Genomic DNA, 12,838 nt, shown 5'->3' on the forward strand with positions numbered 1-12,838 from the left:
GGCATTATCCTAATATTTGCTCCTTTTTCATATTAGCCTTTTTATAGAGTTTCATATATCAAAATGTGCGCAAATTCATGAAGAATACAATAAAAAATAATTGAAGGTTGTAGCTTTTTGATCTTTGAAATATGTCCATATAAAAAATATATATATTAAAATTTCGACATTCGGTCAAATTTAACTCGTCCGAATGGTCGAGAATCTGCAATTCTTTAATCTAAAACTCTTACAGTATCGTAATATCAATCATTTGTCTTAATTTTGAAACAAATTGGAAGTCTCTAGAACCATTATTTTAGTAAGTTAACGGTGAATTTTTGAAAATAACATTTTTTTACGTCCGCTCGTTACGAATTCGTACATCATTTTGTGATAATATTTTACCGGTGTTGCTTTTATTGTTTTACAATGTATTATATATCAAAATGATCGCAATTTAGTGTACAATACAACGCAAAAAAAAATAACTGGTTAGCTTTGACCGTTTTCTGCACAGCGTGATTTGAATACAATTATGTATGAATTTTTTTTTTTTCGCTACCATATATCGCATTATTTACATATGATAATGATATCATTTTTCATTTCTGATGGTTGCATTCTAAACTTCAGGCAATGACAAAAAAAGGAGCCAAAAATAAACTCTTAATCTTCAAAAGTACGCGCGCTGTAAATTTTTGAAAAAATTATTTTTTCCACTTCCGCGCTCACTCCAAACCAGGCCCGGCATACGGGAGACGTTTTTGATTTTTAGGGCTCCGGTGTAAGAGGGTTAATTTCATTATATTTTGTTTGGGAGATTGAGTGGTAATATATATTTTTAAAGTGTGGTTAACAAGTGGATAGAGAGAGAGAGAGAGAGAGAGAGAGAGAGAGAGAGAGAGAGAGAGAGAGAGAGAGAGAGAGAAAGAGAATTATAGTATTGGTGACAGACTTGTGAAGGGGAAAGGCAGAAGAAAGAGCGGTGAGTTGGTGCATAGGTTCCTGGGAAACTGGGTGATATGGCTGCCAAGATCGTGCTGCACTATACTAGATAAAATTTGAAGGATCATGATATTCAAGTTAATTCTCTTAGAAATTCATACCTAATCTTGATTTCATTCGACGTTTGTCGTAACATTCAAAGATTGTAAAAAGACGCTGAAAATTTCAAACACAGGCTGTGGTCATTCTTGTTCTCTTGACATAGTCTGTATTTTTGAAAATCGGTTTTCATCCACAAATCATTCACGAAAAAAGCTGTGTTAATAGAATTATTTATTACCACACATAACTCAATACGTATTGCACAGGCCATTAAAGCTTCATATGTGCAAAAAATGCTGATGTGTTGGGAGATCTTAGAGCCTCGTGGCAATGTAATGCAGTCGTGTAAGGCTAACTACGAACTACTTTGTAACGGGAGCATAGCCAGAAAATCTTTGAGCTGACATGCTACTTTAACCTTGATAAAGACTTATTTTTAAAGAAAGTAGCTTTGTAAACAGCAACTAGCATTTGATCCATGTCAACATCAAAGTAATCAAAGTGTGAAATCCATTACGTAAGTCAGTATCCAATGGTTTTGTTTTGCACTTTCATATTATATGATATAATTTGCAATGTATTTTTATATTCTAGAGTAAATTTTAGAGATTATGTCTTTCCCGTAAAAACAAATGGGAAATTCGATGAACGAAAGCTAATGAAAACTGTAGGTATCCTGACTTTCCTTGCCGAGTGTACTACTGGTCAGAACGTGGACGCTGAAAGACAGTCGCCTGTCAGCTAATAATTACCCGAGCATATCTATATTTTTTCCAGTTAATTCAATTTTACCAGGTTTTTGTTAATTAAAGAAACTATTATCTTACCCCAAAACATATATGTCACTCAGTTACCTTGGAATGTATCGGATGCTTACCATAAGAAGGTCTTGTTACAAGTACACGATTATCAAATAACGATTCCAGGAATTATTACGGCTTATCGGACAATTTCATAACAGCTGGTGCACATGAGATAATAATGCTCACATATACTACGCTTTCGTTTCGCCTTTACTTGGGATATGCCACTTGTTCGAATATAATTTATGTAGGGTTTGTTATGGGTTTGGAAATATTTCAATAAAACTGTAAATTATTTATAAACTGTAAATTATTTATAAAAATACTACATAGTATTCATAAAACACTAACGATATGGGGGAAAACGTAAATAAATAATATAATAATGATAATCAAATAAAAGTCTTCGATTATAAGGCACAATGGATACTTGGCGAAATGCCCATGGAAGTTGTGTTAATCAATTTCCAGCGGAAGAGGTTTCGAATTCTGTGCCATATGCTCTGTATTGATATAAACTGTAATAGCTTTCAGTCAGCTGGCTACGTTTAGTGTCTGAAGAACGGAAATGAAAAGCTTTTTCTAAAGAATCGAGCATTGCTGTTCGTTTGATGAATTATTTTGAGTAATACCTGATCAATAAATTATGATAACACTGGTAAAGTATGGAAATAGATATTAATTCAAACAATCTTATTAGACAAGTGGTCACAAAGATCATCAAGTACTTTCCAAATTCCCAATTTCATATTGAATTCTGATGTAATATTGTAAGGGAATCGGACACTTGTTTATATCTAAAAAACCGCAACGCCTAAGTCCACTCCACTAAGGTAGTAAGCGAATATTGGTGTGTCGGTCGAGATTCGACGATTTAGCCAAGAGAATTGCCATTACGTGCTCGTTTGGGAAAGGAACTCAAGGTAGGAGTCACTCATTATTTTTGTAAGATACCTACTGGGATAATATCTGCATGCTTGAAAACCGGTTTTAGACATTCCGTATTTGGAAAATATAGGTAGTAGGTTACTGTATCACCAATGCCTTTGGCAACCCGCGGGACAGCGGTGTCAAGGGCACTGACTTGTTTAACCTGGGACACAGCACCGTGGGTTAGGCTTTTCATGAGTTAACATTTAGTGTATTTAATTCATTACTTCGGCCCCGTGGTTTGAGAATAGTCTTATATAATGACATGTGCTAATAACTGAATACTGAGGCAAGGGAGACAAGGGTACCGGAGCAGGCTACCTAGGCCCTATACCTACCTAGCCTAGTAGCTATGCTGTAGGCTACTACAACTTTGGGGTATTTTAACCTTATTGTCGGATTACTAAGCGTAGTAACGCTACATTACCTAACCTAGTAGGTAGCTCTGGCCCAGGGCCAACAGTAGATAGGTACTAAAAGTGAATCGTCCGGAGTTTTATCAATTGGGATAACCTATTATGTTGGGTAAAACTGAAGACTACTAGGGTAACCACCCTCCGGGGATGAACATAAAAACAAACGGTATTTTTACAGAAGCTATCCGCGGTGGCCTAGACTATGACAATGACGTTTTCATATGTTATTTTACTTACTGAACAAGAATTTATACTAGTAATATTTATTCGGACGACTGTAATTAACCCCCAGGGGCCAGTACTAAAAACGGCGAAATACATTGGATGCCCCAATCCCTAGTGGATGTCGTATCCGCGGTTTACGTTCCTTGCAGTTCGTGCAGAACTATTCTTTAGAATTACCCTGCAAGAAACGTAACCGCGGATACGACATCTACCAGGGATTGGGGCGTCCAATGTGTTTTGCTGTGTTTAGTACTGGCCCTGGGGGTTAATTACAGTCGTCCGAATAAAAATATAAGACTTAAAATTCTTGTTCAGTAGTTAAAACTGCATAGAAAAACCGCAACTGCCATAGTCTGGGCCGCCGCAGATAGGTACCCTAGATCTACCAAACAAACAAATGAGTAGGTACTCTAACTAGCTATAAATGTAAACAAAAAGCATTAACATAAAAATGTAAGCTAAAGATTACAGAAAAAGGTAGATCTATAGGGTAAACAATCATGGACGATCCACCATCATCATGCTGGCCGGGTCTTATTCACTCGATATTTAATTGGTGAAACAAAAATACAATTACAACTCTAAGCATACCATTCAAAAGATTGAAGTTTCGTCAACATAGTGTGATATATGAAAGCCCCATACGAACTAAAATAAGCATGTGACGCTCTTCGAAAAATATGGTTTCAAGGCAGTTTTGAAATCCAATATGGCGGCTATCGTATGGCTGGCCGGTCTAATCACGGACTGTCCTCCATCTTTCCCAGCCTTCCCAGCACTCATTTGAACAATGTTAGCGTATATTATGTTTATTGATCTTACTCAAGATTGCAGTTATAATTAGCACAATAAAACAACATTTTGTTGCCTATATTAGTGAAAGTATGAAACTTGTTATTCCCAGGGTCAAGGTTTGAACTGAATTCATTTTTACCTTGTAATCGGTGGTTTTATCCTTACTGCCATCACAACTGAAACTCCACAGTGCTTATTTGATTGTAATTATACACATTTTGGTCTTAATTCACTCCACGTTGCACTTGAACCACGTTGCTGTTCCTGGTCCATAAGCGCTCACTCCACAAACACAGTTACAAGCAGCAGACGACGACACTGTTTATGATGTGCAAAGCTTTATTCCCTTAATTGTTTACTTTACTCATTATTTAGTTTAACTTTACTTTGTTATTTCAAAATGTTTATTTAATTCATGTCTATTATCCCTTTTCTGCAACCAAATTATGCCGAAAAATTACAGATATTTCTAAAGTAGATACAATCCAATGTTTCTAACCTTGTCGTACATCTGGCTGCCGAAAACCATCGCGGAGCAGACGATAATTAGTGGTTTATATATATATATATTTTTTTGCTAGCACTTTTCATTGATTTAAGTCTATATTAGTATTTTGATTTTTTTAATAACTGTATGCCAGAAATAAATATATCCTTTAATGTTTGCATGCTAAGAATGGCAGAATCATCGTTGCCATATTAGTGGAGCTTCACACATATGCCGATGCATTATCATAAACTGTTTCCATGAATTCTAGTTGTCATAGTAATGCTATAATGATAAAATTGCTTTCCATACATAGGCTAATTTCACAAATTTCCACGTTTTGTGTAAGTCTACCATTTGGAGGTTTGGGTGAACACATACCAATTGGCAACAGAGAGAGAGAGAAAGGAAGGTGAAGGAAGGAAGAAGGACAGGGGTGGCGGTGGAGGTGGGGGGAGAGGGTAGGTGGAGCTTTTTACGCGTGTTCGTATCCATTTCTGGGTAATGGAGTTTTTGTCTTTTGGTACAAGGACAAGTGTTGTTATTCTTTACGATTAGTGATTCATGATACCCTTATAAATTACGGCACTGGGTGTAATACACTATAGCAAAATCTTGTTCTGATACGAGTGTTTGTTACAGAAATATTGCCAAAAAACGTGCTTGCACTGTCTCTGAAACCCATAGTAGGTATGCTGCTTAGTTGTCAATCAAGTTTTTTCTGGTTGGCATCTTAGTTTTTACAGAAACACAGCTGTTTAATAGCTCTCCTATGGATGAGGGCTAGCCTGAAGGATTGGATATTTTTTACGTGGCTAGGAACCAATTGGTCACCTAGCAATGGGACCTGCAGCTTATTGTGGGATCCAAACCGCACTATATCGATAAATTATTCTCTATCACCAGAAATAAGTTCTCTGATTCTATGTTGGCTGAGATGGGAGTAGGACCTCGGACCACCGGTTTGGCAGGTGGGTGCACAAACCACTCGTCCAAAGAGGAACTCGTATAATGGAAAACCATGTAATAGCTGTCTCAGGGGTTTCACCCTTCGAGGAGCCTGAGGATTCCATTTCGAGGAGCCTTAGGATTCCAATACTTGGAACATCCTGGAGGTTATGCAAACTCTAGGTTCTACCTGTTCCGCCATTTCCCGGACAGAAGGATGGGTTCCAGTAATTAAGTGACTGATAAAGTTTATCGTAGCACAATCATCGCTACCAAGTTCGTGTGGGGGAGAGGCATCACCGATAGGTAGAATTAATATCTCAAGGCCTGGAGGTTGACCAGTATCCCCTTTCGAACTAATAGTTCTCAGTTTTTGGGTGGAGAGTGTCACCTCGGACGTAACACGACTCCAAAGGTCATTAGCTCACATATACAGAAGGACCCTTTGGCCGTGACTGCCTGTGTAGTGGACGTTTCTGTCCATTAAATGCATTCGGTCAGTAGACAATGATCTGGTGGAGAGGTTGTCAGAACAGAGGGAAAAATCTCTGTAATTGCATGTTTACATGCATGGTGATGTACATTGGACTGGTGATTGGGCATGTGAATATCGCTTCACACTGACTAATCTTCAGATGAATCAGGAGCAGTGAACTGGATGAGGCACATAAGAACTCCAATCTGATAAGTGAAAACGTACTCTGTATCAGAGTAGCCTTGACGGACTACCACCAGGCACATACATCAGTCACGTTACTGGAAACTGACTGTGGATGGGGGATCTTCCTCTGACCTTGGTATAGTGGGAGTGCTCAATAACCAGGGTTTTGACGTAGACTCAAAAGTAGCCTGGAACTTCAGTTGCAGTTGGCCCCGGAATCTGGGATAATGTGTCAATGCAGCACAGGTCATGATGACAGATACATTTTTTAATCTTGCTCAGTACGGTGTGAGTACAGCGGTCCCACTGTATTCGCGGGGGATGCGTACCAGACCCCCCCTGAATAGTTAGAACCCCCGAATGTTTGGAACCCCTATAAAAACGCTATAAACAGCCTATTTTGTTAGTTAAAACTCAAGAAAAACCTCTAAAAATTTTCATACTTGGTTTTTTATAATAGTTTTATCACAAAAAGTGCATTTTATGATGAAATTGATAAAAAAAAAACCCCAGGAATTTATGGATTTTTCTCATAGAAAAATATAGCAAATGCGTGAATTTTCCGCGAATAATGCGGAGAAACGTTCCCGAGAAAAATCCGCGAATGTGTGAGTCCGCGAATATGGGGGGCCCACTGTATGTGTGAGAGACCTTCAGCAGGGCCAAACAGATGTGATCGGGCAAGCCTACTCCTTGTTTGTCAAGTTGTACCAATGAGGTTAATACAGAAGATAAGTCATCAGAGGAATATGGGTCCTCCTGCAGGTTTAAGAACAATCAATGTTAAATGATCGTGACGGTTGGTCTGTGACGATATCGAAGCTCAAAATTGCAGCAATTTTAAGGATGGTGTCTGTCTGGTTCATTGAAATTTGAGAGTGGGTTCTTTGTTATGAAAACCACTTTCAATTTCCTGTATTATGTATGATATATATATATTATAATGATATATATAATATATATATATATTTATCATATAATAAATATAATATCAATATATTAATATATATCATATTATATATATATATATATAGAATCGATATATATATATATATATATACATATCTATATATATAATATATATATATATATATAAATTAATAATAATAATATCATATATATAATAAAATATATATATATATATATATATATAAAAATATAGATATTATATATAATAATACAATATATATATATATATATATATAGATATATATATATATATATATTATCATATATATATTATATATTATATAATATATAATATATATATACATAGATATCATAGAATTATAATATATATATATAATACTTTATATATATATATATATATAATTAATATAGTTATATAAGTATTATATATATATATATATAATATATATATATATATATATATATATAGGTTTTATTATAATATATATATTTAAATAGGCTGTTGTTTAGAGCATTTTTATAGGGGTTCCAAACATATTACATATATACTAATAAACACTATTATACACTACATACCTACATACATCATCATATATATATATATATATATATATATATATATATATATATATATATAATATATATATATATATATATATATATATATAAATATAACAGGGTTCATGTTAGTGTTCACTCTGGTGTCGGCGGCTTTGGCCCATTCGGTTGGGATACGTCTTCTGAGGTATCTCGACGATTGGCTGGTACAGGGATCGACTCCTCGAGTTCTGCCGCGATCTTGGGATCGTGGTGAACTTTGAGAAGTCAAATCTCGAGCCCAAGCAGAGGAGGAAGTACCTGGGCATGCTGATCGATATGGTAGCAGGATGAGTCGTCTCCGCAGACTCGCGGATCAGTAGGTTCAGGGAGGCAGCCGGACGGTTCCTGTCCCTACAGGAGCAGCCAGCTCAGCAGTGGCAGGTCGTGATCGGTCACACCTGTCCGTCTCTCAAGAAGTTAATCCCCTACGGGCATCTTACCTGCAGCCTCTTCAGTGGAGGTTAGAGTTGGTCACAGGCAAGACCCACCGCCACCTTACCCCGTTCCCCTCCCCTTTCTCTACGGAGAGGTGAGGTGGCAGGACCTAGCCTGGTGGCTGGACGAAGGGAACCTCGTAAGAGGAGTGCCCTTTGCACCCCCCCCCCGAAGATGCTGCTGTTCTCAGACACCTCGACCGAGGGATGGGGCGCACACCTGGAGGAGTTGCTGGCTGCGGGTGTGTGGGACCATTGCGACAAGCACCTTCACATCAATGTCCTGGAGCTCAAGGCAGCGTTCCTCGCTCTCCAAGAGTTCCAGGAACAGGTGATGGGACACTCAGTGGTGTTGATGATCGACAACACCACGGGAGTGGCATACGTCAACAAACGGGGGCCTAGTGTCCCTCCCGTTGCACCAGTTGATGATGCAGGTGCACGAGTGGGCGGTAGCTCACTCGGTAGAGCTGTTGGCCCAGTACATTTCAGGCAAGAGGAATGTAGTGGCAGACAAGCTCAGCCATCGGAATCAGGTGATAGGGATTGAATGGTCCCTCCACCCAGACGTGGTGGAAAGGCTCCTCAACCTGTGGGGGCATCCAGTTGTGGATCTGTTCGCCACCCGGCACAACAGAAAACTCAGGGTTTTCTTCTCAGTTGTTCCAGACCCATGGGCTGCTGCAGAGGACACTCTTCAACATCTGTGGGACAACCTCTTCATGTACGCCTTTCCCCCAGTTTTGTCGGATGATTCTGGTGGCACCCAAATGGCCAAAGGCTATTTGGTATCCGGACCTGCTGGCTCTTCTCGCTGAAGCGCCGAGAGAGATTCCCCACTGGCACAGTCTCTGTGCCAGCCACACGTGGAACGGTACCACCAATTGGTTCGGTCCCTGTCTCTTCACGGCTGGCAGTTATCCACCATCTCTTGCGAGTGAGAGGCTTTCTCATCGAGCAGCAACAGAGATGGCGGGATACCTCAGGCAGTCCTCTGCAGCTGTGTACCAGGGGAAGTGGTCCATCTTCTGCGGTTGGTGTTGTGGACGGGGTCTCTCTTCTCTCAGAGCTACTCTTCAGCAGGTAGCGGATTTCCTTGTCTTCCTTCACCGAGAGAAGCTCCTCTCCGTCTCCACAGTGAAAGGCTAGAGCCGCCCTGGCCCTAGTCTTTGAGCTGCGAGGAGTGGACATCTCCACCTCCATGGAGATCTCCCTCCTGATGAAGAGCTTCGAGTGGTCTTGCCCACCCAGGGAACTCAGGCCCCCAGGGTGGGACGTGACTCTCGTCCTTAGGAGTTTGACTGGAAGACCCTTCAAGCCAATCCGAGAGTCGTCAGACAGGGATCTGACCCTCAAGACCGTCTTTCTGCTGGCCCTAGCATCGGCGAAGGGAGTAGGGCAACTTCATGGTCTTTCCTTCAATGTTAGCACACGAGGGGATGGGGATCTGTGACGCTCGATTTCGTCCCGGATTTCATAGCGAAGACTCAGAACCCTTCGGTCCCTGACGACCGGTTCGAGTCATTCACGATCCCCTCCCTGAAGGACTTCACCGACGATGATGCGGATGATATGCTGCTTTGTCCTGTGAGGGCGCTACGGCGCTATCTGAAGAGAACTCGACACCTCAGGCCTGAGTGTCGACGCCTCTTTGTTAGCACTGGGGTTACCAAGAAGGAGGTGCCCAAGAACACTCTATCTTTCTGGCTTCGTGAGGTGATCAGGAAGGCGTACCCTTCGGATAGGAGTGACGACACTGGTACCCTTCGTCCGAGAGCTCACGAAGTCAGAGATATTGGTCCAACCCTTGTGTTCCGCAAGAACTTCTCCGTGGAACAGGTGCTGAAGGCAGGGGTTTTGGCCAACCAGACCACCTTCACATCTTTCTATCTTTGGGATATCGCTCACAGGTCCTTGGACACCTTTTCCTTGGGACCCATGGTGGCTGCTCAACAAGTTGTGTAGCTTACCCACCTCCCGAGCGGACAGAACAGCATTGCATCCTTGTGTGACTGCGTGATTGGGCGAGCGAATGAGAGTGTGACTGGCTTCTCTTCCTCCCCCTTTCTCTCCTCTACCTGTGGGCAGAGGGCTGTGGTTGTCACTACGCTGGACAGGAGCCGATGCAGGTAAGCTACGCGACTGAGCTCCGTCCTATCCCTTTCAGTAGGGATAGGAGCGGTTATCCACCACTCCCCTAACAAGGGGGGAGTGGATGCCAACAAGAAACAAACCCATGACCTTATATTTGGCTCTTGAAGTAGGAACTAGTTCTTGCTTGCTATTCATAAGAGGCACGCTTGCCTCCCTCTTATGAATTTGGTCAAGAGGTCTGACCACTGATCCTGCGATGCACGCCCCGATCAGCTGGGCAGAGGCTAGGATCCCTCCCTCTGCTTTTACGACCAGGGAGGGAACCAAGGTTGGACGAACACCAGTCTGTTCTTAAGACTCAGATTCCACCCACCAATAAGTGAGTCTTCCATATGTTAAAGGGACCGAGGGTTTGTATTACGTGTCGGAACAAATCACAATTTGTCGTAAATTGTATTTTTCCTAACTATACAAACCTGAGGTCCTTTACACATAGTCCCACCTCATGTCACCCCTCACTCTGTTCCTGGGCCCAAAGGAAAGTGAAGCTTCACCTCCCAGCCGTGTGGGACACCCGACTACCAGACAAGCAGTTAACTATCAAACCTCCTTGTTCAAAGGTTACGACCGGTTCCAGCTGCCGCTGATTACATTCCATATTTTGTTCATGAAACTTACCTGACAGATATATATATAGCTGTATTCTCCGAAGTCCGACAGAATTTCAAAATTCGCGGCACACTGCAGTGGGCGGCCAGGTGGTAGTACCCTTATTCCTGCCGCTGGGAGGCGGATATCAGGAACTATTCTTCCCATTTTCTATTCATATTTTTTCTGTCGCCGGTCGGTAAACAACTGTTTACAGACCTCCGCCTAGGATTTTGAAACTTCATTAGCCGCTTAAGTATCCTAATTATTCTTTCGATTATTGACTTGGATTTGTGGCTAGGCATACGCTATCGTAAATTTTTTCATTGCATTTGATGTCTGAAGCTAGTTAGCCTAGTTTCAGACTTTGTTGTCTGCATGGGGTAAGGTGAGGCTACCGGAGCTTTCGGTAGACACTCGCTTAGTATATATGACGTTTACATGTTTTCATTGCATAAGTTCAATGTAATTAGTGTAATGTGTGACTGATTACGGAAGAAGGAGGATTCATGACGCATTTTAGAGCGTGTTAGAATCAGGAGTTTTCCTCCACAGTAAAACAGAAGTTAGAAATAATGAACCTTCTAACCTCCTGTAGATTTTATTTTGCCTAACCCTGTGGTATGGCTTACGGGCCTAGAAGAAGTGTCTGCTAGAGGATTACATCAAGTAATCTTAGACTAAAGTGCTCGCTCTCCAATCAGTGTTGTGAAGTGTAGTGCCCCTTGTGTTGTGGAGGGGGCGTCAGAATCGGCCCCATAATGCCTCTAGGCCTGGACCTCTGTCGGACTCCCAGGACTCAGGGAGATGGGCATGTCGAAAGCCGCAAGAGGGTTACGGGGCCCCCCACCGATCTGGCGTCCCTTCGGCAGGACCTGTTGACGCTTCCCAAGCTGCTAAAGATCGTGCACGTAGTTCACGAATCTTGAAGGATTGCTTCTCGTTCTCCGAGGCGTCCTCCACCCCGCGCAAAAAAAGGGTTGGAGCTCTCGGAAGGACTCGCGCCCTCTAAGAAGAACTTTAGAGAAGAGGACGCTTCACGTCCTCTCTCTCGTCAGGAGGGAACGTCAGATCGGCCCCATAGTGCCTCTAGGCCTAGACCTCTGTCGGACTCCCAGGAAACCAGGGAGAGGGCATGTCAAAAGCCGAAGGAGGGTTACGGGTTTTTCATGCTGATCTGGCTTCCTTTCGGCAGGGTCCTGTTGTCGCTTCCCAGGCTGCCGAAGATCGAGCACGTGCACGAATCTTGAAGGATTGTTTCTCGTCCTCCGAGGTGTCCTCCCCACACAGGGGTTGGAGCTCTCGGAAGGACTCGCGCCCCCTAAAGAAGCTTTTAGAGAGAGGACGCTTCACGTCCTCTCTCTCGTCACGAGAGGATGAAAGAGTCCTGTGCCCTGTCAGGGCTCTCGAATTTTATTTACATAAACGAAGGAAGTAAGGAGGTCCTTCGGGTATGTATGGTGCTCAGGAAGAGACCACATTTACCCTTTTCGAAGAATGCACTGGCTCTTTTCCTAAGGGACATATTAAGGAGGCTCATTCATCTTGCCAGAAGAGTGATTTGAGCCTCCTGCGAGTGAACGCTCATGAAGTTAGAGCTGTTTCAACCTCGCTAGCATTCCAAAAGAATTTGGTAATCAAGGACATTCTAGATTCCACCTTTTGGAGGAGCAACTCAGTATTCGTCTCCTCTCCTCATGGCGCTCCGTATACGTTATGTTAACGTTCGCTTTAACTTCGAAAAAGCAAGCTGATAAGTTTTGACGTCCGCAAGCTGCTTTGCACAGTCAAACAACTTATGTCTCTGGTTCGGCATAAGAAGGGCAATTTAGACGTGA

This window comes from Macrobrachium nipponense, chromosome 28 (genome assembly GCF_015104395.2).
Source record: "Macrobrachium nipponense isolate FS-2020 chromosome 28, ASM1510439v2, whole genome shotgun sequence".
In the NCBI taxonomy this organism is placed as follows: domain Eukaryota; kingdom Metazoa; phylum Arthropoda; class Malacostraca; order Decapoda; family Palaemonidae; genus Macrobrachium; species Macrobrachium nipponense.